Genomic DNA, 25,278 nt, shown 5'->3' with positions numbered 1-25,278 from the left:
GAGCTGAAAAAAAGTTAAGTCAATCTAGAATTATATTCTCAGGTAAAAACATCATTCAATAAATAGGGCAAAATAAAAACATTTTCTAACAAACACCAAGGGTTCACCGCCAAAAGATGTGCAATAACATATTCTTCTAAAGGATGTAATTCAGGATCAAAAAAGACTCAGAAGGAAAGTTTAAAATGCAAGGAGTATCAAATAAACTAGCAATCTTGGGTACAGATACACATTGATGACCTCAAAAAACAGTAATGTCTATGCAATTTTTTAAAAACTAGAACTCAAATATGGAGCAAAATACCATGGAAATGGGAAGGTGGAAGTACAGTTAAATTGCTCTAAAGACTTTACACAGTTTGGGAAGTGGACAGACTTAGTGAATAGTTTGCGGTCTTAGGTTAGGTATGTATATTAAATTATTAACAGCAACATCTAGAATAATGAAAGTAGTATATAACAGCGATTCTTAACTGAGGGTACTATCCCCACAAAAATGGAAAGGAGGTGTCTGGAAATGTGGAGGGACATTTTGGGTTGTCTCAATAACTGGGGATGATAATAATATTTGGTAGGTAGGACCCAATGATTTTAAAAGTCCTGTTGTGCCTTCAGAGTGCCACACGATAATCCTGGGCAAAATGCCAATAGCAGCCACACTGAGAAATACTGTATGCACCTACCAAAAAATGAAATTTAAACAACTCAGCATGGAAATCAAACAACTCAATACAAACCACTGGTAGATCTGCTTTAAATCACAGAGTCTTGGCTTCCACACCACACAGATTCTGAATCAGCAGATCTGAGGTGAGCCCCAGGAACCTATGGTTTTCATACCACTCAAGTGACTGATTCAATCAACAGTCTATCAATCACACTTGAGAAACACCATAGTCTAACAAAGGTGAAACGGTGGATGAATGGTGTTTAAGAGACTCCCATTTCAGCGAGGCACTGGAGGAAGGGATGCCCAGGGCTGAGAAAAAGTCTAGCAACAGGGAGTAAGGTAGTGGCAGAAATTCATGTACATATATCATTAAGTGTCCCCAAATTAGAAACTGGAGATCAGAAGAAAAAGCACTTTTCTAAGTTTAACAACAATATAAGTAGAGCAGTGTTTTACATAAAATTTTTTAAAAAAAATACTGAAGATGAAAATACAACAGGCTAGGTTCAGGCAAACATCAATAAAATAACTCAATCCACAACCTAAAAATCAATCACCCTATAAACACGACGGGAAAGTCTGTCTTCAGAAATCCTGCCCATACTCTGACCTATATACATCTCTTGAGTAATGACCTCATTCACCACTTTCTAACATCTGGGATATGACTGCCCTGGAGCAGCAGAATAGTACTTCTGAAATGTGTTACATATATTCTGGGAAAAAAAAAAAGAGTTCTTGGTTACGTATTAGAAATAATACATACTATAGGCCAGGTGCGGTGGCTCAAGCCTGTAATCCCAGCACTTTGGGAGGCGGAGACAGGCGGATCGCGAGGTCAGGAGATCAGGACCATCCTGGCTAACACAGTGAAACCCCGTCTCTACTAAAAAAACACAAAAATATTAGCCACGCGTGGTGGCAGGCGCCTGTAGTCCCAGCTACGCAGGAGGCTGAAGCAGGAGAATGGTGTGAACCCAGGAGGCGAAGCTTGCAGTGAGCCGAGATCGCGCCACTGTACTCCAGGCTGGGTGACAGAGCAACACTCCATCTCAAAAAAAAAAAAAAAAGAAAGAAAGAATACATACTATACTGTCCTCCTAGAGATCAACTGTGCACACCAGCACATTAAAAGATTCTGAAAGTTCTGTAGCAAAGAAAACCAATTACTTTTGTTTGACTCTTCATCTCCCACCATTATTTTGACTAAGGACCCCTAAAAGCTCCCCAATTTATTAGAAAATTTAGGATTTAGAAAAATACATTCACTTAACACTGTCTATTCACTGCTATATCCTTGGCACCTTGAACAGTGCCTGAAAGACAACAGGTGATCAAAATATGTTTGCTGAATGAGTAATTAAAATCAGTTGTGCGCTGGTAAATGTTTAAAAACACAGCTTGGGGGAATGAAGGCAGAATGAGCATTGATTTGTAACATTTTCGTGGTGTAAACACCCCCACCAAGGCAGATCACAACCTACCAACCTGGCATTTCAGAACATGGAGTTGGGAAGAGATGCTCATAATCTCACTAGTACAAAAAGTCTCCTGGACATCACTGATTAAAATGTCAAAGTGGGCCAGGTGCAGTGGCTCACGCCTGTAATCCTAGCACTCTGGGAGGCGGAGGCGGGCAGATCACGAGGTCAAGAGATGGAGACCATCCTGGCCAACACGGTGAAACTCCGCCTTTACTAAAAATACAAAAATTAGCTGGGCATGGTGGCATGCGCCTGTAGTCCCAGCTACTCAGTAGGCTGAGGTAGGAGAATGGCTTGAACCCGGGAGATGGAGGTTGCAGTAAGCCGAGATCTCACCACTCCACTCCAGCCTGGCAATAGAGCGACACTCTGACTCAAAAAAAAATAAAAAACAACAAAAAAAAAATTACAGTGAAGCTTATTTAATGCAAATGCAGAATATTACTTCTCTAACCAGTATCCCTGGGGAATGAAGACTTAAGTTTTCCAAATAATGGGATAAATGTTAAGTAAAAAATGCATATTTTTTAATTCAAAAAAGAAACATTGTACGCTTATTAAATGTGTGGTACAAAATTTAACATTTTCTGTTAACTCAATATTTAATTTAAATTTAAACTTAAATTTAGTTAAATTTCTGTTAACTCAAATTTAACATTTTCTGTTAACTCAATATAAATTATCTACAAAGCATCCCAAAGCGATGCTCTTAGACACATAAAGCTATTTGCCCCTATACTAAATCACATTTTTAGCCTGGGGCCCAAGGCTGGGCTTCAGTGAGCCCAAGAGTTCCTGACACTGAATACAAACTGATATATGTTTATACTTCTTGCTGAGAAAAATGTTTACAGACTCCATTAGGTGTCACTATCGTCTGAATGGGTCCCTCAAAGCTCATGTGTTGGAAAGGGAATCCCCAATGTAACAACAGTATTGGCAGGTGGGGTGACTGGGTCATGAGGCCAGAGAATGAATTAATGTCATTTCTGAGGAAGCAGGTTGTTTATCTTGAGACTGAGTTGGTTATAAAAGTATGTTTGGCTCCCTTCTGCTCTCTCGATCTTTCACCCTTATCCTTCCACTTTCTGCTATGGGATGACACAGTACAAAGGCCCTAACCAGATGCCATCGCCATGCTGTTGGACTTTCCAGCCTCCAAAACTGTGAGCCAAATAAATCTGTGATCTTTATAAATTACCCAGTCTCAGGTATTCCATTATAACAGCATAAAATGGACTAAGACAGGTGTCCATAAGGTTAAGAACCACTTCTCTAAGTAAATCTGGACTGTTCTGCTTACTTGAGGCATTTTGGTTTTCTCCCTCTCTCTCATCAGGCTGTTAGTGGTTATTTCTTACTGACGGTGTGTACAGTATCCCTACCTCCAATTTGTTTTGAGTTGGAGAAACTGATAAGTGAGCTCATTAGAAAATGTTTTCATTAAATCACTGAGGACTTCACCTGTGAATGTAGAGAATAAAACACAAAAATGTACAAACTGGTGGCAAGTATGTAAAATAAACAGAATGTTTACAAAGCTGATGGTAGTCCAGATTAAGTATATTATAAAAACACAACATATTCTACCCAATAAAATCTCTTATCTCCTTAGAAGCCTTTTACTTAAGATAATTTCCATCTTACAAGAGAATATACTTTTCAAATGTATCAGTCATAAAACTTAGAACATCCATTTCAGAATCCCATTTTTACCTGTAGTCATTACAATCTATCCTTTTTTTTAAAAAAAGCTATGTATAGCAAACTTCATTTTTTAAAATTTTAATTTTTTAAAATAATTTTTGCGCAGGGCCCATGCTACTCTTCTCTATATCATTCCAATTTTAGTATATGTGCTCCCAAAGCGAGTACCAAACTACATTTTTTAAGATCACTTATGTTTAAATCTGGGGTAAATGAGCCAATTTCTAGAATTTGTGCCTATTATTTGAGGGCTGGATCTGCACTTGACCTCTGGTATATGCAGCAGACTGGTTCCAGGACCCTTAAGCATACCAGAATCCACACTTGCTCAAGTCCCATAGCAGGCCCTGCAGAACCTGTGTATACGAAAAGTCAGCCATATATACATGGGTTTCACATTACACAAACACCAAGTTTTGTTGAAAAAAATCTGCATATGTGGACGTGTGTAGTTCAGGTTCAAGCCTGTGTTGTTCAAGGGTCAGTTGTATATCTTTCATTAAAATCAGTGAAATGAGAAGGACATACATATGCTTTTTCATGACACAAAATTTCAAAGTAAATTAACTTTATTTATAACTAAGTTCCATCAAGGCTTTGAACATTACTCTTACAAAGCACTCCTAGCAATATTAGAAGCTTTTGTTATGCTTTATAAAAATTTTTCTACCATTACTCCTCTCACTAAAAATCTGCCTACTACAAGAGAATGACCAATATGAATACCACTGTTTTCACATTTCTCCTGTTCCCAAGACCCTTCAACAACATCTCATTTGCTTCTGTTACTGCTGGACCTTTACTTCAATTTCATTATAGTAATCTTGGGAGAAACATGAAGGAAGAGTCAGGGAAAGGCACAACAACTTCTAAGGACACGCTACACTACAGCAAGCCTGAAATGAGGACAGCTTGCTCTAAGGTCACTTAATGGGAATGGAGAGAAATGGTTTAAAATTCTACTTTATCCCAGGTTTTCCAGATTGTGGTTCTCCAGAACAAAAATTGAGAAGAGCCACATTATTTTTTGCTTAAGTAATTATTTCCAAGAATAAATAGCTATGTTTTCTGTTGTGCTTTTAATCCAGAGGTGTCTAGAACAGTCCTCAAAGGAAGGGGTGATAGTGGAGGAGGGCCATTCCTCTCCACAGAGCCGAACCTGAGCTCACTCAGTCAGCCAAGTATCAAAACAGCATATGCACAAATAAGTTATAAAAGAGCTTGGCCAGATGGACAGGAAAAAGAAATGTAAGACCAGATTATGGAAAAAAGAAGAGGGCCACTTCAGGGAATAAGATAGGCAGAATGTGGTTATGATGCCAAGGATAAGACTAAACAGAAAAAGGCCTAGCAGCAACTAGATCTTTGATAATAATGAGTTTCTATCACCCTTTGTCAGTGCTATATCCTCCTCCCACAGTTTCTTGAGACTGGCCTGGAAAGGGGCTTTCCTGCGTAACAGAAGGAATCTGAATCCATCAAACTCTCTAATTATTCTTCCAGAAATAGGAAAATCACAATTTAACTCTTAACATCTGAAACAAAAATGGAACGAAAGAATGATTCCACTACGACAGCAATTATTTTTAAGGCCAGATAAAACACTAGTTCAGATGCACACTGATGAAATTAAACAATCTTCCAGCATTCTAACATCCGGTTTAATTTAAAAAAAAAGAGATGGATGCCATTGTTTCCACTCAAGAGATAACACCAACTCATAATGAAGTACTAATATTATAATGTGCAAGAAACCCACCTGCAAAGGGCTCTGCTGTAAAAAAATTACCAGAAGAATTAAGCAACATAGCTTGCTGCTGACAAATCGAAGTATATAAAAAGTGGATTTCACCAAACAACCTACATGCACGTACACATACACACACACATTTTTTAAATAAGGGTTTTATTCAGGCTACACAGCAAGTATTAATAAGCTTCTCCACTATCTGATAATGCTGGCTTCTTTTTAATCTGAAAAAGAAAATGGAATGCTTCTGAAACTCTTCTCTTATACAACAGAGAAATTACATAATTTGACCTCATGAGGCTAAACTATCAGCTCCCTTTCTCACTATCAGGGTTAATTAATTTGTCTTCCTGCTTACTGCCTTTGTTCTTTTGGAATGAATGTAATTTCCCAAATATAAGACACTCCTATTATCCTATTTATCCATTACCATTTACTGTGTCATAACAAAACTTTGTTTACTAAAACCTACTGTAGTGCTCTACATTTCATTTTTCAATTTTCTCACACTCATTATTCAAAGAATCACTCAAATATGCTACATTATTAAGGGCTCTGGGAAACACTATTAAATAATTCTTTCCATCTGTTTAGTTAAAAGGAGGGGAAGAAACTGAGATTTCAATTACTCTTCAAAGCATTTTGATATATATGCTTTATTTAAAGCCTGAAAGCTTTAGTATACAAAAGACTAGAGCGGTTAAAAAGTTCAGGATGATAGATACAGCGTTCATTATGGAGAATATATGTATACTTAAATATTAAAATATCAGAAAAAGGGGAAGGGAAATACAAATTTGGTTTTGGGGGGTTTTTGTTTGTCTGTTTTGAGACAAGATCTCACTCTGATGCACCAGCTGGAATGTAATGGCATCATCATAGCTCACTGCAGCCTCTTAACTCCTGGGCTCAAGCAATCTTCCTGCCTCAGACTCCAGAGCAGTTGGAATTACAGGCATGCACCACCATAACTGGCTAATTTTTAAATGCAGAAATGAGGTCTCACTATGTTGCCCAGGCTGGTCTCAAACTCCTGGCCTCAAGTGATCCTCCCACCTTGGCCTCACGAAGTGTTGGGATTATAGGTGTGAGCCACTGTACCTGGCCTACAAGTATTTGTATACTAATAGCTTAAGATTCCATAGTCCACTTAGGTAAAATAAAAGACAATTCAGTTTACATTTCTGAACTTCTACCAATATTTTTGACTCAAGACAATATGCTTTAACTTCAAGTTCCAAATTTTTAACATATGAAAGTAAGTGCTTCTCATAAAATAATTTTAGCAAAAATACTAACCCAGAAACAGCATCTCTCTTCACCTCTTATAAGAGACCAAAGAGTCATTCTTACTATCTAAGGCAAATACATCTCAATTTAAGAGATCTATTACTTGATCTAAAAGACCATTTGCTTTTGAATGATTTAGTATTATGTACTGACTATTATTGGACTTAGCTAAGTCGTAACACATACCAATAAATGGTTGGATTTCACATCCCCCTTGCCACAATCAATGACAACTTTTCATCAATTAAAAAACTTGAAATTTCAAGTCAAAATAAAGAAATGATTCTTTTTAAACTTGCTGACGTTCACCATGCTACATATCTAAACCAGTAAAAATGGATATACCGTGTAATAAGTCTCTCAACCAAGACTTTGGTACTAAAAAAAAAAATCCTATATAGTACTCACCAACTCCATAAAATGTGCTTTAAAACAATATTAAGAATTAGTGACTACAAACATAAGAGAATTCAGTAAGCTAGTAACCTATAAAAAGAATATACAAAGATCAATAGTCTTCATATATATAACATATTATACACACAACAGAAGATATAAAGACTTCATTTCCAAGAGCAACTAAATATTTGTATATTTTCACTTAATCAGTAATGTGCAAACTTAAAACTTTAAAACCCTTTAAAGAAATGAAAGTAGAATTGAATGAAGAGAAAGTTATAATCATATTCTTAGAGAGGCTAAACATCATAAAGGTATCAATTCTTCTTAAGGTATTCTAATTTATACAAACCCAATAAAAGTATCCATTTTCTTCCTCCAGGAACTAGAAAGGCTGATTCTAAAGATCTTATTGAAAAATAAACAAGCAGTAATTGCCAGGAAAACTATGAAAATGAGGAGCAATGAGAACACAGCTCTAACAACATAATTTTATATGGCCTCAACAACTAAAAGTATACGAGTGGCAAATGAATAGACAGACCAGTGGGACAAAATACAAAGTCCATAAATACGCCCATATAAAGAATTCTTAGAGGAGATAATCCAATGGAAAAACGGACAAGAATGTGAAAAAGAAAAGAAATACAAATGGCCCTTGAACATATGATAAGCTGAAAACAGAAATGCAAACAAAAAATATACAGTGAGACAGTGTTTCTTATCAGGTTGGCAAAATCTGATTTAAGTCCAACCACTTGTCAAGCTGTAGGAAAAGGAGGGCATTCCAAGGACCCTCATATATTGCTGCTGAAATGCAAAATGCAAGATGTATATAAAGGGAATCCAATAATATCAATCAAAATTACAGATGCATGTACCCTTTCACCTAGCAAACACCCTTCTAGGAAACAAAACCATCAGGAAACCTACATACATATGAAATACACATGTACAAGGTTAATCACTATGAAATTGCCTGTAATAGCAAAAGACTGAACAAATTCAAGTGCAAAAGGAGGACTGGTTGAATAAACTACAGCACATACCAACAAATGAATACTATACAGTAAAAAAAGAAGAAAAAAGGAAGGTCTTTATGTATTGACTGATATAAAGAGAGAGCTCCATGGAATAAAAATAAAGAAACCAGGGTGCAAAGTATTAGTATGTTATCTTGAGTCAAAGGAGGTGGAAATAAGAAAATACATTTGAATTAGCCTTTTGCATAAAGTCTAAAGGAATAAACAGAAATTAATAAAAATATAGTAATACGTATAATGAACTAAGGAGAAGGGACAGACGGGGATGGGAGGGAACAAGACTTCTCAGGGGATACTTTTTAAAAACAGCACTTTGCATTTTGAACCATGTAAATAAATGCATTTTTTATTAAAATTATAAACTAATTAAATTTGAAATAAAAAGATAAGAAATTGGTGGCATGGTTATGATTTGGCCCAAAAAATTTACTAAACCATGGTGTAAGTCTTTCCTTTGATGGCTCCAGGAATAATTAAAATAATAATAATTGGCCAGGCATGGTGGCTCACGCCTGTAACCCCAGCACTTTGGGAGGCCGAGGTGGGTGGATCACTTGAGGTCAAGAGTTCGAGACCAGCCTGGCCAACATGGCGAAACCCTGTCTCTATCAAAAAATATGAATATTAGCCAGGTGTGGTGGTGCACACCTATAGCCCCAGCTACTCGGGAGGCTGAGGAAGGAGAATCGCTTGAACCCAGGAGGCGGAGGTTGCAGTGAGCTGAGATCATGCCATTGCACTCCAGCCTGAGAGACAAAGCAAGACTCTGTTTCCTTAAAAAAAGAAGAGGAAGAAGAATTGTGTGAAACATAAACATCACAAATGCAATCACACTTGTCAACATGCTCATACTAAATTTCCAATCTATCAATTAAAACTAAAGAATGTACTATGCTTTGAAAACTTATATTGTACTATGTAACAAAAAGCACATTGTTTACCTTGTTCAAGCTATAGTTGTACTTTATATGTCACTAAGAAGTCAGCAAGGCCGGGCGCGGTGGCTCACGCCTGTAATCCCAGCACTTTGGGAGGCCGAGGCGGGCGGATCATGAGTCAGGAGATGGAGACCACAGGGAAACCCCGTCTTTACTAAAAATACAAAAAAAAATTAGCCAGGCGCGGTGGCGGGCGCCTGTAGTCCCAGCTACTCGGGAGGCTGAGGCAGGAGAATGGCGGGAACCCGGGAGGCGGAGCTTGCAGTGAGCCCAGATCACGCGACTGCACTCCAGCCTGGGCGACAGAGCTAGCCTCCGTCTCAAAAAAAAAAAAAAAAAAAAGTCAGCAAGAAGAGTACCACTTGCCACAGGCAGTAAACACTTCAGACAACACAGACAAAGGTTTTTAGTAATAGCCAGTTTAGTGAAGGTCAGGCTAGGATTATGCTAAAACTGTCAGGCTTAAGGTAGTGTGCAGCAGCCTCCAGTCCAGTCAAAGAATGAAAGCCTAAGGGGAAAGGTAATTTCCAATACACATCACATCTCTTCAAAAAAATAAAAACACATGGGAATCATCTCATTTCCATCTTTGAGGTGACTTGGAGTTTTGTTTAAGCCAAGAGGAAGACAAAAGTCTACATGTAGCACCTCAGTAACATCAATGAGTGCAGCTCATTTTCAAGTATTTTAGGAACTTAGGTAGTTAAATGAAAGGATTTGAGGCTATATTTTAGTGAAGCCTGCCTAGCTACCTAGCAGCAGGGTCAGACAAGCCTGGCAATGATTTTTAGAGAATCAGAATCTAAGCCACAGCCATATCACTCAGAGAAATCTGAGTTCTTACACAGAAACTATGCCAAAAAGTTAAGGGCTCCTGTTACAAGCATACATTTTAGTGTTTATTACAAGAGACTGCTGTTTAAGTAGGATCTTTGTTCTCATATCTAACTAAGATCTAGCCGGGTACATAATATTTATATGGGGGAGGGTTTAATGTGGTTTAAAAAGAGGTATTTTATATTTCTGGAAACATTTAAAGGCACGCTCACAAAAAGAAAAACAAGCTGGTAAGTTTATAAGACAATTTACCCAGACTTCAGTAAGCTCAGACCCATATAACCAACTAGACAATGCTACCGAAACCCATGTACCTCAAATTAATCCCCCCCAAAAACCCTGCTATTCCTTAGGTGTAGTGACACCACCCAACACCTTGCAATTGCCCAAGGGAGAACCCTGTAACCCAGCACCTTAACCCTCCTATCCCTCCATTCATGGAATTATAAATGTCTGTTGTATGTTTTTAACCTCCCTGTTTCTATTACTAGTGCCCTAGAGTTCAGGCCACCATAATCTCTTCTCTGGAATACTATAGTCTCCAGTCTTGACTCCACCATCCATGCATCGAAGTTTTCACATTTATTAGAGTAACTTGCTCATAATATTACCTTTTAAAGTACTGCTAAATTAGTGGGTATGCTCTCTTTATATTTGCAATAATAATTAACAAATAATATTTATGCCTTCTCTTTTATTTCTTGGGTGTTCTTACCAGGTTTTTCTTTTTTACATATCTTTTCAAATGTTGAGCTTGGGTTTTATTGATCCCCCGCTCTCTGTCTTCCCCTTCATTTAGTTCCTGTTCCTCCTTATTATTTACATTTCCAGTGCCTATGAGTTTGCTCTTTTTTTAATTCCTTGGTGTTCACACTTAATCATTTTATTTTTTAAATAAATGAATTTATTATTATAAATTACGACTGGAAGTCCTGCTTTATTTATATCTATAGCTTTAATCGTTTTTCATCAAAATAGATACTGTATAATTTTCACTGTAATTTCGTCTTTAACTATATGAGAAATACAGTAATTTTTAGCTTCCAAAACAAAGGTATCTGGCCAAAATACAGTAGCAGAAAGCAGCTATACCCTTTCACCTAAGAAAAAGCTTTAAAAATGAACAAAACATATAACAGTCTTTAGATATGAAACATCAGTCAGCACACTACAGTGATTCCTTAAAAAAGAAAAATAAAATCCTACAGAGCTTCACAGTTGTCCCGGCGTATATTCTAGAGACAGTTTCCAGGCCTCGGTGCAGGGCAAGGGAACCCAGATGAAGCCTGATGGTCATCCTAAGTTGAGAAGATGAAGCTAAGAATACAGGAAAACGAAGAAAGCTAGAATTTGTAGGACAGAGTACCAAAACAGAGAGAACTATACAGACAGGAAGGGGAGGGGGGTGTCCATCTTCATCTCAAAATTTCAGCTCAACACCAATGCCCATTCCTTGAGGAAACACACAAGGCCTAGAGCAGAGCCACCAGAAAGGAAGAGAGAGAACAATTACCAAAGATGTTTAAGGGCTGGGAACAGTTCATGCTCTCATCAGCCAGACTGGAAAACTTCATAATTTAAGAGACACCAGGTAGGATACTCAGAAGAATACTGTCTTAGTATTGGGGAAAATTAGCTCTAGGCTGCTAGCTGCTCTGTTCCCACCTAACTGAGCTTCAAAATAATACTTGCAAGGCCCTGCACTGTGGTTCATGCCTGTAATCCTAGCACTTTGGGAGGCCAAGGCAAGTGGATCACTTGAGCTGAGGAGTTTGAGATTAGCCTGGGTAACATGGCGAAACCCGTCTCTACAAAAAATACAAAAAAATAGCCAGGCATGGTGGCCCATGCCTGTAGTCTCAGCTACTTGGGGCACTTAGGTGGGTGTTTTGCTTGAGCAGGAGAGGTTGAGGCTGCAGTGAGCCAAGATGGCACTACTGCACTCCAGCCTGGGTGACAGGAGTGTGACCCTATCTCAGAAAAAACAAATAAATACAACAATCTGTTTCTAAAGTAATTTCACTGCACCACAGAAAAAAGTCCTAGAATACTAACAGGAATACAAAAATATCCAGGGCATAAAGTAAAATTCACAATGTCCGAAATACAATAAAAATTACTAATCATGTAAAAAATTAAGAAAATACAACCCATAAGAAGAAAAATCAATAAAACATTCAAAAATAGAATTAGTAGACAGAGACATTAAACTAGCTATTATAACTACATTCCATATGTGCAAGAAGCAAAGACTAAGCCAGTTAAACAGAAACACAGAATATGAAAAAAACCCAAATCATATTAATACATGAAAACTAAAATAACTAAGATTAAAATATGATGGATAGAATAACAGCAGATCAGACACCACAGAAGAAAAGATTAGTGAACTTGAAAAAAATGGTAATAGAAACTACAGTCTTTTTTCTGTCTGGAAAAAATGAATGGAGAGCATCAGTTAGTTGTGGAACAACTTCAAATAGACAAAGAAACAGGTAGGCCAGGCGCGGTGGCTCAAGCCTGTAATCCTAGCACTTTGCGAGGCCGAGACGGGCGGATCACGAGGTCAGGAGATCGAGACCATCCTGGCTAACACGGTGAAACCCCGTCTCTACTAAAAACTACAAAAAAAAAATTAGCCGGGCGAGGTGGCAGCGCCTGTAGTCCCAGCTACTCGGGAGGCTGAGGCAGGAGAATGGCATGAACCCAGGAGGTGGAGCTTGCAGTGACCTGAGATCCGGCCACAGCACTCCAGCCTGGGTGACAGAGCGAGACTCTGTCTCAAAAAAAAAAAAAAAAAAAGAACAGGTAAAGATCAAAATTTTTTTAATTGCCAAATTTTTTCCAATTTGGATGAAAACCATAAACCTATACCTCCAAGAACCTTAATGAACTCCCAGCAAGAGAAATGTGCAGAAAGCTACGTTAAGACATATCATAATCAAATTGCTTATAAACAGAAATATATCAAAATTTGTGATACGCAGTTAAAATAGTACTTAGAAGGAAACACAGCGACAAATGCTCATATAAGGAAGAAAAAGAAAGGAAACAGGAAATCAGTCACTTCAGTTTCCACCTTAAGAAACTAAAGTGGCCGGGTGCGGTGGCTCAAGCCTGTAATCCCAGCACTTTGGGAGGCCGAGATGGGCGGATCACGAGGTCAGGAGATCGAGACCATCCTGGCTAACATGGTGAAACCCCATCTCTATTAAAAAATACAAAAAAGTAGCCAGGCGAGGTGGCGGGCGCCTGTAGTCCCAGCTACTCGGGAGGCTGAGGCAGGAGAATGGGGTAAACCCAGGAGGCGGAGCTTGCAGTGAGCTGAGATCCGGACACTGCACTCCAGCCTGGGCGACAGAGCGAGACCCCGTCTCAAAAAAAAAAAAAAAGACTCCTTCTGCCTGAGAAAAGCAGAGAGAAGAATAAAGGGGACTTTGTCTTTCACCTTAGGTACCAGCTCAGCCACAGTGGGGTAGAGCACCAAGTGGGCTCTTGGAGTCCCTAATTCCAGGCCTTGGCTCTTGGATAGCATACCTGCGCTGGGGCAGAAGGGAGCCCGCTGCCCTGAATGGTGAGTCCTAGGCCTGGCAGCACTCCCACAAGCTGACTGGAGAACCCTTGGGTCTTAAGTGAACATCTAGCAGCAGCCTGACAGTACTCCCCATGGGCCTGTAGTGGTGGTGGCCAATGGGTGAGGATCCTCTGCCTGTGGAAAGGGGAGGGAGGAATGGGAAAGACCGCATTTCATGGTTTGAGTACCAGCTCAGCCACAGTGGAGTAAAACACCAGGAAGATTTCTGAGGTTTCTTTGAGATGGAGTTTCGCTCTTGTTGCCCAGGCTGGAGTGCAACGGTGCAACGGCGCAATCTCGGCTCATCGCAACCTCTGCCTCCTGGGTTCAAGCGATTCTCCTGCCTCAGCTTCCTAGGTAGCTGGGATTATAGACTTGCACCACCACACCTGGCTAATTTTGTATTTTTAGTGGAGACAGGGTTTCTCCATGTTGGTCAGGCTGGTCTCGAACTCCTGACCTCAGGTGATCCACCCGCCGTAGCCTCCCAAAGTGCTGGGATTACAGGTGTAAGCCACGGCACCCGGCCGATTTCTGAGATTTCTAACTCCAGTCCCTGGCTCCCAGATAGCATCTCTGGACTCACCTGGGGCCTAGAGGAACTCCTCAACCTGAAGGGTAGGAGGACACAAGCCTGGCTGGCTTCACCACCTGCTGATTATAGATACCGAGGGTCTTGAGCAAACATAGGCAGTAGCCAGGTAGGGGTCACAGCGGGCCTTGGGCAAGACCCAGTGCTGTGCTGGCTTCTGGTCTGACCTAGCACAGTCCCAGTACTGGTGGCCACAGAGGACCTTGTGTCACCCCTCCCCCAGCTCCAGGCAGCTCAGAACAGAGAGAGAAATGCCATTTATTTAGGAAAAAGTAAAGGAAGAGAATAAGAGACTGCCTATAATACAGGGAATTCTTTTGGATCTTATTGAAGACCACCAAGGACGTAACTCTACAACTCTGCAAGAACTACAGTGTTACTGGGCTTGGGTTTCCCCTTACTGCAGGTACAGCTTAGATTACAAAATCCAAGTCCTTCTGAATATCTGCAAGGCCTTCCCAAGAAAGACAAGTACAAACAACCCCAGACTAGAAAGACTACAAGAAATAACTAACTCTTCAATGCCCAGACACGAACAAACACCCATAAGCATCAAGACCATCCAAGAAAACATGACCTCACCAAACAAACTAAATAAGACACCAAGGCCGGGCACGATGCCCACACCAGTAATCCCAACACTTTGGGAGGCCGAGGCAGGCAGATGACTTGAGCCCAGGAATTCAAGACCAGTCTGGGCAACATGTTGAAATGCCGTGTCTACAAAAAATACAAACATTAGCCAGCTGCAGTGGTGTGCACCTGTGGTCCCATCTACTTGGGAGGCTGAGGTGGGAGGATCACCTGTGCCTAGGAGGTAGCGGTTGCAGTGAGCCAAGATCATGCCACTGCACTACAGCCTGGGCGACAGAGTGAGATCCTGTCTCAAAAAATAAAACAAACTAAAAAAGACACCAGGGGCCAATCCTGGAGAAACTAAGATATATGACCTTTTAGAAAGAGACTTCAAAATAGCTGTTTGCAGGAAACTAAAAAAAATTCACGATAACTCAGAGAAGGAATTCAGAATCCTATCAGATAAGTTTCACAAAGACAATGAAATAATTAAATAGAATCAAGCAGAAATTCTGCAGTTGAAAAGGCAACAGACATACTGAGGAGCACATCAGAGTCTCTTAATAGCAAAACTGATCAAGCAGAAGAATGAATGAGTGAGCTTGAAGACACGCTATTTGAAAACAGAGGAGACAAACGAAGAATTAAAAAAACAAGCACACCTGCAAGATCTAGAAAAAAGCCTCAAAAGGGCAAATCCAAGAGTTACTGGCCTTAAAGAGGAGGCAGAGAAAGAGACAGGGGTAGAAAGTTTATTCAAAACACCAGCAGATTTAACCCAAAGAAGACTACCTCAAGACATTGAATACTCAAACTCCCAAAGGTCAAGGATAAAGGACCCTTTAAGTAGCAAGAGGAAAGAAAACATACACTGGAGATCTAATACATCTGACAGCAGACTTTTCAGTGGGAGCCTTACAGGCCAGGAGAGAGAGGCATGACATAAAGTGAGGAAGGAAAAAAATCTTTTGCCCTGCAATAATATATTCAGCAAAAATATCCCTCAAACATGAAGTAGAAATTAAGACTTTCCCAGACAAACAAAGACTGAGAGATTTCATTAACACCAGACCTGTCCTACAAGAAATGCTAAAGGGAGTACTTTGATTAGAAAGAAGAGAATGTTAATCAGCAACAAGAAATCATCTGAAGGTATAAAACTCACTGGCAATAGTACACAGAAAAACAGAATATTACAACACTAACTGCGGTATGTAAACTACTCTTAAGTAGAAAAACTAAAAGAAAAGAATACTCAATTGAGGCTAGCATTATTGTGGTAACAAGACACAGATGTTACAAGAAAGCTACAGACAACCATACCTCATGAACATAAAAAATTCTTAAAATTTAGCAAATCAAATACAATGTTAGAAGGGATAATACATCATGATCAAGTGGTATTTATCCCAAGAATACAACGTTTAGTATTAGAAAAATCGATCAGTATAATTCACCATATTAACAGACCAAAAATGGGCCGGGCGCGGTGGCTCAAGCCTGTAATCCCAGCACTTTGGGAGGCCGAGACGGGCGGATCACGAGGTCAGGAGATCGAGACCATCCTGGCTAACATGGTGAAACCCCGTCTCTACTAAAAATACAAAAAAACTAGCCGGGCGACATGGCGGGCGCCTGTAGTCCCAGCTGCTTGGGAGGCTGAGGCAGGAGAATGGCGTAAACCCAGGAGGCGGAGCTTGCAGTGAGCTGAGACCGGCCACTGCACTCCAGCCTGGGCGGCAGAGCAAGACTCCGTCTCAAAAAAAAAAAAAAAAAAAAAAAAAAAAAAAAAAAAAACAGACCAAAAATGACAAAATTGGTCATCTCCACAGAATAAAAAAGTAAATAAATAAAATCTAAAATCCGTTCCTGATACAAACTGAGGAAACAGGAAATAAAGAGAACTGTGCCAATCTAGCAAATCGCATATACAGAAGACCTAAAGCTAACACCAAAGGAAATGGTGAAAGCCTAAAGAGTATCTTCCTAAGAGCAGGAACAAGGGAAGAATATCTGCTCTCACCACTTCTATTAACAACTTAAAGGAAAAAGAAAAGGATTTAAAGTTGGAGAATGCCAGCAAAGAATGGTTTGATAATTTGAAAAAGTGGTTTGGCTTAAAAACATCAAGAAAACAGAAGCAGCAGCTACTGCCAACCAAGAGGCAGCAGGGGAGTTCCCAGACACCATTAAGAAAATCATTCAGGGCCGGGCACGGTGGCTCAAGCCTGTAATCCCAGCACTTTGGGAGGCCGAGACGGGCGGATCACGAGGTCAGGAGATCGAGACCATCCTGGCTAACACGGTGAAACCCCGTCTCTACTAAAAATACAAAAACTAGCCGGGCGAGGTGGCGGGCGCCTGTAGTCCCAGCTACTCGGGAGGCTGAGGCAGGAGAATGGCTTAAACCCGGGAGGCGGAGCTTGCAGTGAGCTGAGATCTGGCCACTGCACTCCAGTCCAGGCGACAGAGCGAGACTCCGCCTCAAAAAAAAAAAAAAAGAAAATCATTCAGGAGAAAGGTTATCTGCCTAAACAAAGGGGTGGGTGCGTGGGTGTGTGTGTGGGTGTGTGTGTGTGTGTGTTGTTTTTTGTTGTTGTTTTTTTTTTTTTTAGACAGAGTCTCAGTCTGTCACCCAGGCTGGAGTGCAGTAGTGCAATCTTGGCTCACTGCAACCTCCTCCTCCCGGGTTCAAGTGATTCTCCTGCCTCAGCCTCCTGAGTAGCTGGGATTACAGGCGTGTGCCACCACACCTGGCTAATTTTTGTATTCTTTAGTAGAGACGGGGTTTCACCATGTTGGTCATGCTGGTCTTGAACTCCTGACCTCGTGATCTGCCCGCCTCAGCCTCCTACAGTGCTGGGATTACAGGCGTGAGCCACCATGCCCAGGCTTTTTTATTTTTTTATACAGGGAGACACAGGATCTCACTCTATTGCCCAGGCTGAAGTGCTGTGGCATGACTTTGGATCACTGCAGCCTCAACCTCCTGGGCTCATGTGATCCTCTCATCTCAGCCTCCTGAGATGGAAACTGAGACCACCACATACCGCTAATTCTTTTATTTTTTGTAGAGATGGGGTCTCACTATGTTGCCCAGACTGTTCTCAAATTTCCGGGCTCAAGTGTTCCTCTCACCTCAGCTTCCCAAAGTGCTGGGATTACAGGTATGAACCACTGTGCCTAGCACTGAACAGGTTTTTTAATGCAGATGAAAGTGCCCTATTTTGGGGAAAAAAAATGCCACAAGGCATTAGTAAAGAAGAGAAGTAAGCACCAGGATTTATGGCAGGAAAGGATAGGCTAACTCCATCCACTGTTTTGTGCAGATGCAGTCAAGTTTATGATCAGGACTGCTCTTATCTACAAAGCTGTTAACCCTTGAGCCTTAAAGGGAAAAAATAAACACCAGCTGCCAGTCTTTTGGTTGTACAAAACAAAAATAAAAGCCCCCCCCCCCCCAAAAAAAAAAAACCTAGATAACAAAAACCCTTTTTCTGGATTGGTTCCTTCCATGCTTTGTCTGTGAAGTCAGGAAGTACCTTCTCAGTAAGGAACTGTCTTTTAACGTTCCTTTGATATTAGACAATGCCCCGGCCACCTAGATCCAGGAGTTCAACACTGAAGATGTCAAAACGGTCTACTTGACCGAAACACAACATCTCTAATTCAGCATCTAGATCAGGGGGTCATAAGGACCTTTAAGGGTCATTACACATGATACACTAGGGAAGGGACTGTCAATTCAGTAGAAGAGAACACCAATAGAGAGAACGTCATGAATGTCTGGAAGCATTTCATCATTGAAGATATTATTGCTGTTACAGAAAAAACACCTTGGAAGCCATCAAGCCTGAAACAAAAAATACCTGCAGGAGAAAACTATGCCCAGATGTTGCACATGACTTCACCGGATTTACGAGAGTCAGTCAAGGAAATCGTGAAAGAGATTGTAGATATGGAAAAGAAAAAAAAAAAAAAGGTGGTTGGGGGTTGGGTGGGTGAAGGGTTTCAAGAAATAGATCTTACAGAAATTTAAGAGCTAACAGATACCACTCCAGAGGAATTAACAGAGGCAACCTGATGCAGGTGAGCGCTTCCAAAGCAGTGCCAGACGATGAGGAAGAAGAAAGAAGCGGTGCCAGAAAACAAAGTAACATTAGGCAATCTGTCAAATGGGTTTGATTCTCCAAGACTGCTTTGACTTCTTTTATGACAGGGATATCCACCCCCCCCACCCCCCCCTACCCCCCAGCCCCCCCCCACCCCCCCCCACCGTGATATAGCCACTGAAACTAGAGGATTGGCACCATATAGAAACATTTTTAGAGAAATGAAAAAGCAAAAAAGCCAGACAGAAATTACAGTGTATTTCTGTAAAGTTATACTGTGCCTGCCTCTTCTGTCTTTCCTTTCACTTCTGCCACCCTGAGGCAGCAAAACCAGCCCTTCCTCTTCCTCCTCAGCCTACTCAACATGAAGACAACAAGGACAGACACTTATGATGATCCACTTCCACTTAAGGAATAGTAAATATATTTTCTCTTCCTTATGATTTCTTAACATTTCCTTTTCTGTAGCTTACTATATTGTAACAATACAATACACAATACATATAAGAAATATATGTTAATCAACTGTTTATATTATCAGTAAGACCTCTGGTCAACAGTAGACTATTAGTGGTTAAGTTTTGCGGGAGTCAAAAGTAATACATGGATTTTTGACTACATGGGGCGCTGGCTCCCCTAACCTTTCTGTTGTTCAAGGGTCCACTCTAATATTACTGAACTTCAATAAATGATCCACTTGGAAGCTCGCTGCAGTGGTACCAGCTTATAGTCCCAGCTACTCTAGAGGCTGAGGCAGGAGAATCATTTGAGCCCAGAAGTTTGACTCCAGCCTGGGCAACATTTAAAAACAAAACGACAACAACAAATCACTTAAAGCTAAATCAGATGTTTCAGCCAGTTTGTACATTTCTCCAGAAAATATTTAGTATGCAGAGAAGAGAAATCAGAAGAGAAAAATAAAGCATAGTAGACATTGAGACACACTCAAGAGTTGAAAATAAACAAAAACAAGGTAATTTAACAGTGTGAACAGAAACAGACTAAAAATAATTATCCATATTGTACACGGAATCTCCGTTTATGTTACAGTTGGCATAAATGCCTATTTACCTAGTACTATAATAAATGTAAAGACAGACCTCTAATTCACAGGCACTGAGATAAAGGACAATGTAGTTAAGAAATAACTGAAGACTCAATAGCACTTAAGTGGATAGTTTCTAAGTGCTAATTCCAATGATGGAATGAAAATAGCAGAAAGGTATTTCCATTGTTAAAGGTACTTTGAAAAACTTCTTACCACAAACTGAAACATAAAATGCTATATATACTTATGCCCAACATTTGCTTTTTCAATATTCTTTACATTTTTCTGACTACATTGAAGAAGTAACTTGGGTTAATCTCTTTTTAGTTTCTACTTACACCTAGGTATGGGTATGGTAGTTTGGGATTATGGAGGAGGGAGCTGCTAATCTGTCATTTAAAGCAACGGCTGATTTCTAGTTCAGCAACAGGCCACTGCATCATCTACATAAGAGGCAGCTGAACTTCCCCTTTGTAGACTGGCAGGACGTACCACAAATAGCCATAATCAAGAATCTGGAGTTCCCTGTATTCATGAAACATCTTGCACCCATGTCAACAATTAGACATAATTTCACAATCCTAGAAAATTAGAGTAATACAATCATAACAAAGCAACTGGTAATATTATGAAGATCTTAGCACTTCTTGTAAAGCTTTCTATCTTTATAAATTTTGGTTCTTTGATAATATATTATAATAATAAACTCTACTGAAAACCATTATAGTCACATGTCACTCTAACAGTCAAAAATCTTACTACACAATTTTGGAACACATACACAAGTGTGTGCAGAAAAGCAGTATTTCTCTTCCACAGATAAATGGTAAATTATTTATCATGAAAATAATATTTAAAAGATTATTTTTAAAAAGGTCTTTGCATGGTGGAAGACTAAAACTAGTACTTTTCATAATACGAAGGATAACAACATTTCCTATAGCAATTAAACCAAAATGCATAGAATAGCCATTTTAACTATACAAAAGGATATATGGTATAATGACATGAAAGGCACATATGTCATAGTTACTGCTACTGATATCCTAGAATTGTTTTTATATGTTATCTTTTCATTCAAAGAAACATATCTTCACCACATAATCTACATTAGCATTAAATATACCTTTGAGAAACTGTGTTTAAAAGAACAAAATATTTTGGTGTCATTATGCCATTTTTTTACTTAAACTGGAGACAAATGAACAGAATCCATGTCTTTTTAAATACAGGACAGTAATTCAACAGTAATTTTTAAAAGCAAGGTATACTCCATGTAATTGTATGCCTTAAATTTAAGTGAATTTTCTGTGAGGACTAGGAAATGGATATTTACACCAGAGAAATGTCTTCTTCTTGGTGTCTATTTTTAGTTAAAACTGTTATTTAAAATCCAATTTTAAAGCAGAGTACAGACAGAAAGCCAGTAAGTTTGACTCCCTCACTTCTGACATGAAGGCAGATGTTTTCCCTACATTTTTCCTAGTTAAATCATACTATAAAGTTGTGGTGCATATTCCAGATTGAGTGTACCAATTTACATTCCCTCTCTAAACAGTGACTCCATTTCATGATGTGAGCATGAGGAAAGAATGGTGTATGGTTTCAGTGTCTTGTTTAGTTATTAAATACTGAAAGCTAATTACATGCCAGATACAGTGGTAGGTACAAGGACACAAAGATATGGTTTATGCTTATGCTTAATGTCTTTGCTAGATGATAAAACTATAATGTTACAATTCTGAAAATCCATTTCTCTGATGACCGCATCAGAGGTGGAACCAGTGAGCTTTTATCTAGCAAGGCCTTCGTCATCCATTCAGCTCTAAATGCATCAAGTATCTGTCAAGTACTTTCATGAGCTCAAAAGTTTGTCTGAATTGAACAAAATAACTCTAAGAACTGTGACTGTTAGCAATGAAAAATGTGATGATCTGCAGACAGGGAAAGTCACTAAATGTAAGGGCTTCAGGTTCCAAGGATAATGGCTATACACCTACATGGTGGCTAATAAAAAAAGGCTTAAACACTTGACAACACAATTTATGGCACTCTAGAGAGTTCACAAAGTATGCCACATATATTATTTCATTTTAACTTTCCTGACCATATCATTTTACAAGGCAAGAAATGAGTGAGGGTAAACGAGGCTTTCAGCAGTACACTAACTCTGCATTTCCCAAAGTGTGTTCTGTGGAATTGGGATATTACAGTCATTAGAAGATCACTTTAAAGATCTAATGTTCCAGAAAAAGCACACTTTGGTAAACTGCCATGATTTGCCAAACAAGACCACAATAATTGAGTCAGAGAATATACTTCCACGCAAAATCAACAACAGCTAGCAGGTCAGGGCCCTGGAAAAAGACCATAAAATGGATCTAAAGGAGACCGTGCCACACCTAGCTGCAGTCACCACCATCTCCTTTCAGCTATACGCTGAACAGCTTACTGTAGCAATTAATATCGTCCCCCAGAATATTCACTGAGCTTCTATTGTAGTCCATGTATTACACCAGAAGCTGGAGACGTAACAAGGAACAAGACAAAGAAGGCCCCTGATCCCATGAAGCTTACATTCCAGTTAAGGGAAATAAAAACAAAAAAAATCACATTGATTAGTGCTAGGCAGGAGGAAAAAAAAATACCTATATGATATGATAGAACATGATTGAGATAAACTATTAAAATAAAAACAAACAAACAAACAAAAAAACCCTGGAAACACTCAGAAGGGCTTTCCTAAACAGCATCATGAAAATAGCCCTAAATTTACATGACAATGAAGAAAAGGAACAAATACTACTGCAACAGTAGTTAATGTTTATAAAGTACTTACTATGTATAGGATATATACTAAGATTTAAATGCTTTATTATTTAAACTTCACAATTTAAATATCATTAACCATTCTCGTCTTACAAATGAATAAACTGAGGCATAAAGAAATTAAATTACATGTCCAAGATAAAAAAAAACTTAAAAACTAGTACAGCTAAAATTCAAATCTGGCGGCCGGGCACGGTGGCTCAAGCCTGTAATCCCAGCACTTTGGGAGGCCGAGACGGGCGGATCACGAGGTCAGGAGATCGAGACCATCCCGGCTAACACGGTGAAACCCCGTCTCTACTAAAAATACAAAAAACTAGCCGGGCGAGGTGGCCCGCGCCTGTAGTCCCAGCTACTCAGGAGGCTGAGGCAGGAGAATGGCGTAAACCCGGGAGGCGGAGCTTGCAGTGAGCTGAGATCTGGCCACTGCACTCCAGTCCGGGCGACAGAGTAAGACTCTGCCTCAAAAAAAAAAAAAAAAAAAAATTCAAATCTGGCAATCAAGAGGCTAAATTCCTAATTACTTGGTCATCTGACCAAACAGTATCTATCTGGTAGATACTAACCTGCCATTTCAATATTTTTTAAAGATTTCTTGCATTTTCTAATTGTCTATTACATGCAACTAACTTCTCTACTTCGCTGAAGTGACCAACGAGGAAAGACCCAACAAAGGATTATAAAATGTTAAGCTTTTTGCCTTAGAAATGAGCAGAAAGTACATCTTGATGTTCCATTTTACCTAGAGTATAAAGAAATTCATCAAAGCTTTCATATACTACAAGTTAAAGAGTCAGGCTAAATTCTCTGTATCAGAAAGAGAAAAATACATGAGTAACCAAGTGCTATTAATAATACAGAAATTGAAGAGGATTTAAGCAAGAGATGAGAAAACTATAGTCCTAAGTGGTTAAGTAACTGAATCACAGTCATTTACCTAATTAACGAGGGAGCTACGAACAGAACCACCATTCTCCTTAATGTCTCTCCACCATTATGATGACAGGGGGCAATCAAGGCAGAAGTCTGGAAATGCCAGTGCAGCCCAGAGGACAGACTAGGTACAGAGTCAGTGGTCAGATACTGGTATTGCTGAGAAAAACAAGCACAATCACAAAATATATGAAACCAAAGACAGCCAAAAATGGGTCACAGCCAGTCACTACAATGACTGCAATTAACTGTGAGAATCCATTGACTGTACATGCAAAGTAACAAGGTAGAGGTGCAGAGTCCAGGAATATGGACTAAATAGAAAGTGAACACAATCAGAAAAAGTTGTAAGAAAAGCAAGACCAGAGTAGAGGTGTGCCCCCTGTATCACCAGACACGGGAGTCCGTTAACAACTGTCTTCTCAGAACTACCTTTAAAGTTATTGGCATACAAGATGCCCAGGCTCCACCTTGTAGGTCCTAAGAAGCTCTTAAGTTAAGCTCTGCTTTGGAACATTTTGTCACTCAAGAGGGGCTTTTAATTTCTTGCTTCTTAACAGAAAATACACAAGATTCAGATATATTCCCAAAGTACATTATTCCTTTCCTCCTCATATCAATATCTACATCTTTAAGTAACAGCATACACAGTTACTCACAAATTCCTATTACACTCTTTCAAGGTGACTGCAAGAGAAGAGTAGTTCAAGGAATATCTGCTACGGAACATGATTCTGATGGTCAGCTTTAAAGAACTGTCATAGTTAAACTTGATTTTGTTCCTCTCTGTCTTGATACTTTACAATAAGCAACATGTTCCTAATCTCTACAGAAATAGCCAAGTCTAGAAAACAGAAACACTCACCAACCTCTCTATCGAAAGACAAAATGAGAAGCAAAGAGAGGCACCAATCTTCTCTGAAGATCACTCCACCCCAGATGCAGGAACAAAAATCCTGCTCTTAATCTTAAAATTGTATCTTACTACTAAATCCTAGTCAGTAGGTGGAATTTTGGAGTTTACATTAAAAATCTTCTATTAAATAGTTTTCAGAAACTATTGTGGGGGAATTAAGAGGCTAGTAGCAATTCCAAAACAGCTTGCAAAATAATGTCAGGCAAATTTTTTAGAATACATTTTCTTCAGAAAACATTTCAGTAATGTTTTTGAGAAATGGCCCCCACATTCCACCCCCACTACCACCTGCTTGCAGATCTCTTTTTTTCTACTCTATCTGCCTACTGTGCCTCAATTCTCTTAAGAGTATGTACCAACCTAGGCCGGGTGCAGTGGCTCATGCCTGTAATCACAGCACTTTGGGAAGCCGAGGTGGGCGGATCATGAGGTCAGGAGATCAAGACCATTCTGGCTAACACGGTGAAACTCTGTCTCTACTAAAAATACAAAAAAATTAGCTGGGCGTGGTGGCGCACACATGTAGTCACAGCTATTCAGGGCGCTGGGGCATGAGAATCACTTGAACCTGGGAATCGGA

At 39.6% G+C, this 25,278-nt stretch overlaps 1 protein-coding gene and 1 pseudogene across 3 annotated transcripts in view; both read right to left on the bottom strand.

Moving 5' to 3' along the window:
- Positions 1–25,278, bottom strand: part of MAP4K3 (mitogen-activated protein kinase kinase kinase kinase 3) — a 187,965-nt gene that overhangs the window by 139,793 nt on the left and 22,894 nt on the right. The gene's annotated exons all lie outside the window — the stretch shown is intronic.
- On the bottom strand, positions 3,933–4,029 carry LOC117063114 (annotated as a pseudogene).

This window comes from Trachypithecus francoisi, unplaced genomic scaffold (genome assembly GCF_009764315.1).
Source record: "Trachypithecus francoisi isolate TF-2019V2 unplaced genomic scaffold, Tfra_2.0 Lachesis_group17, whole genome shotgun sequence".
NCBI classification, from domain to species: Eukaryota; Metazoa; Chordata; class Mammalia; order Primates; family Cercopithecidae; genus Trachypithecus; species Trachypithecus francoisi.
This window is presented reverse-complemented; position numbering and strand designations above follow the sequence as displayed.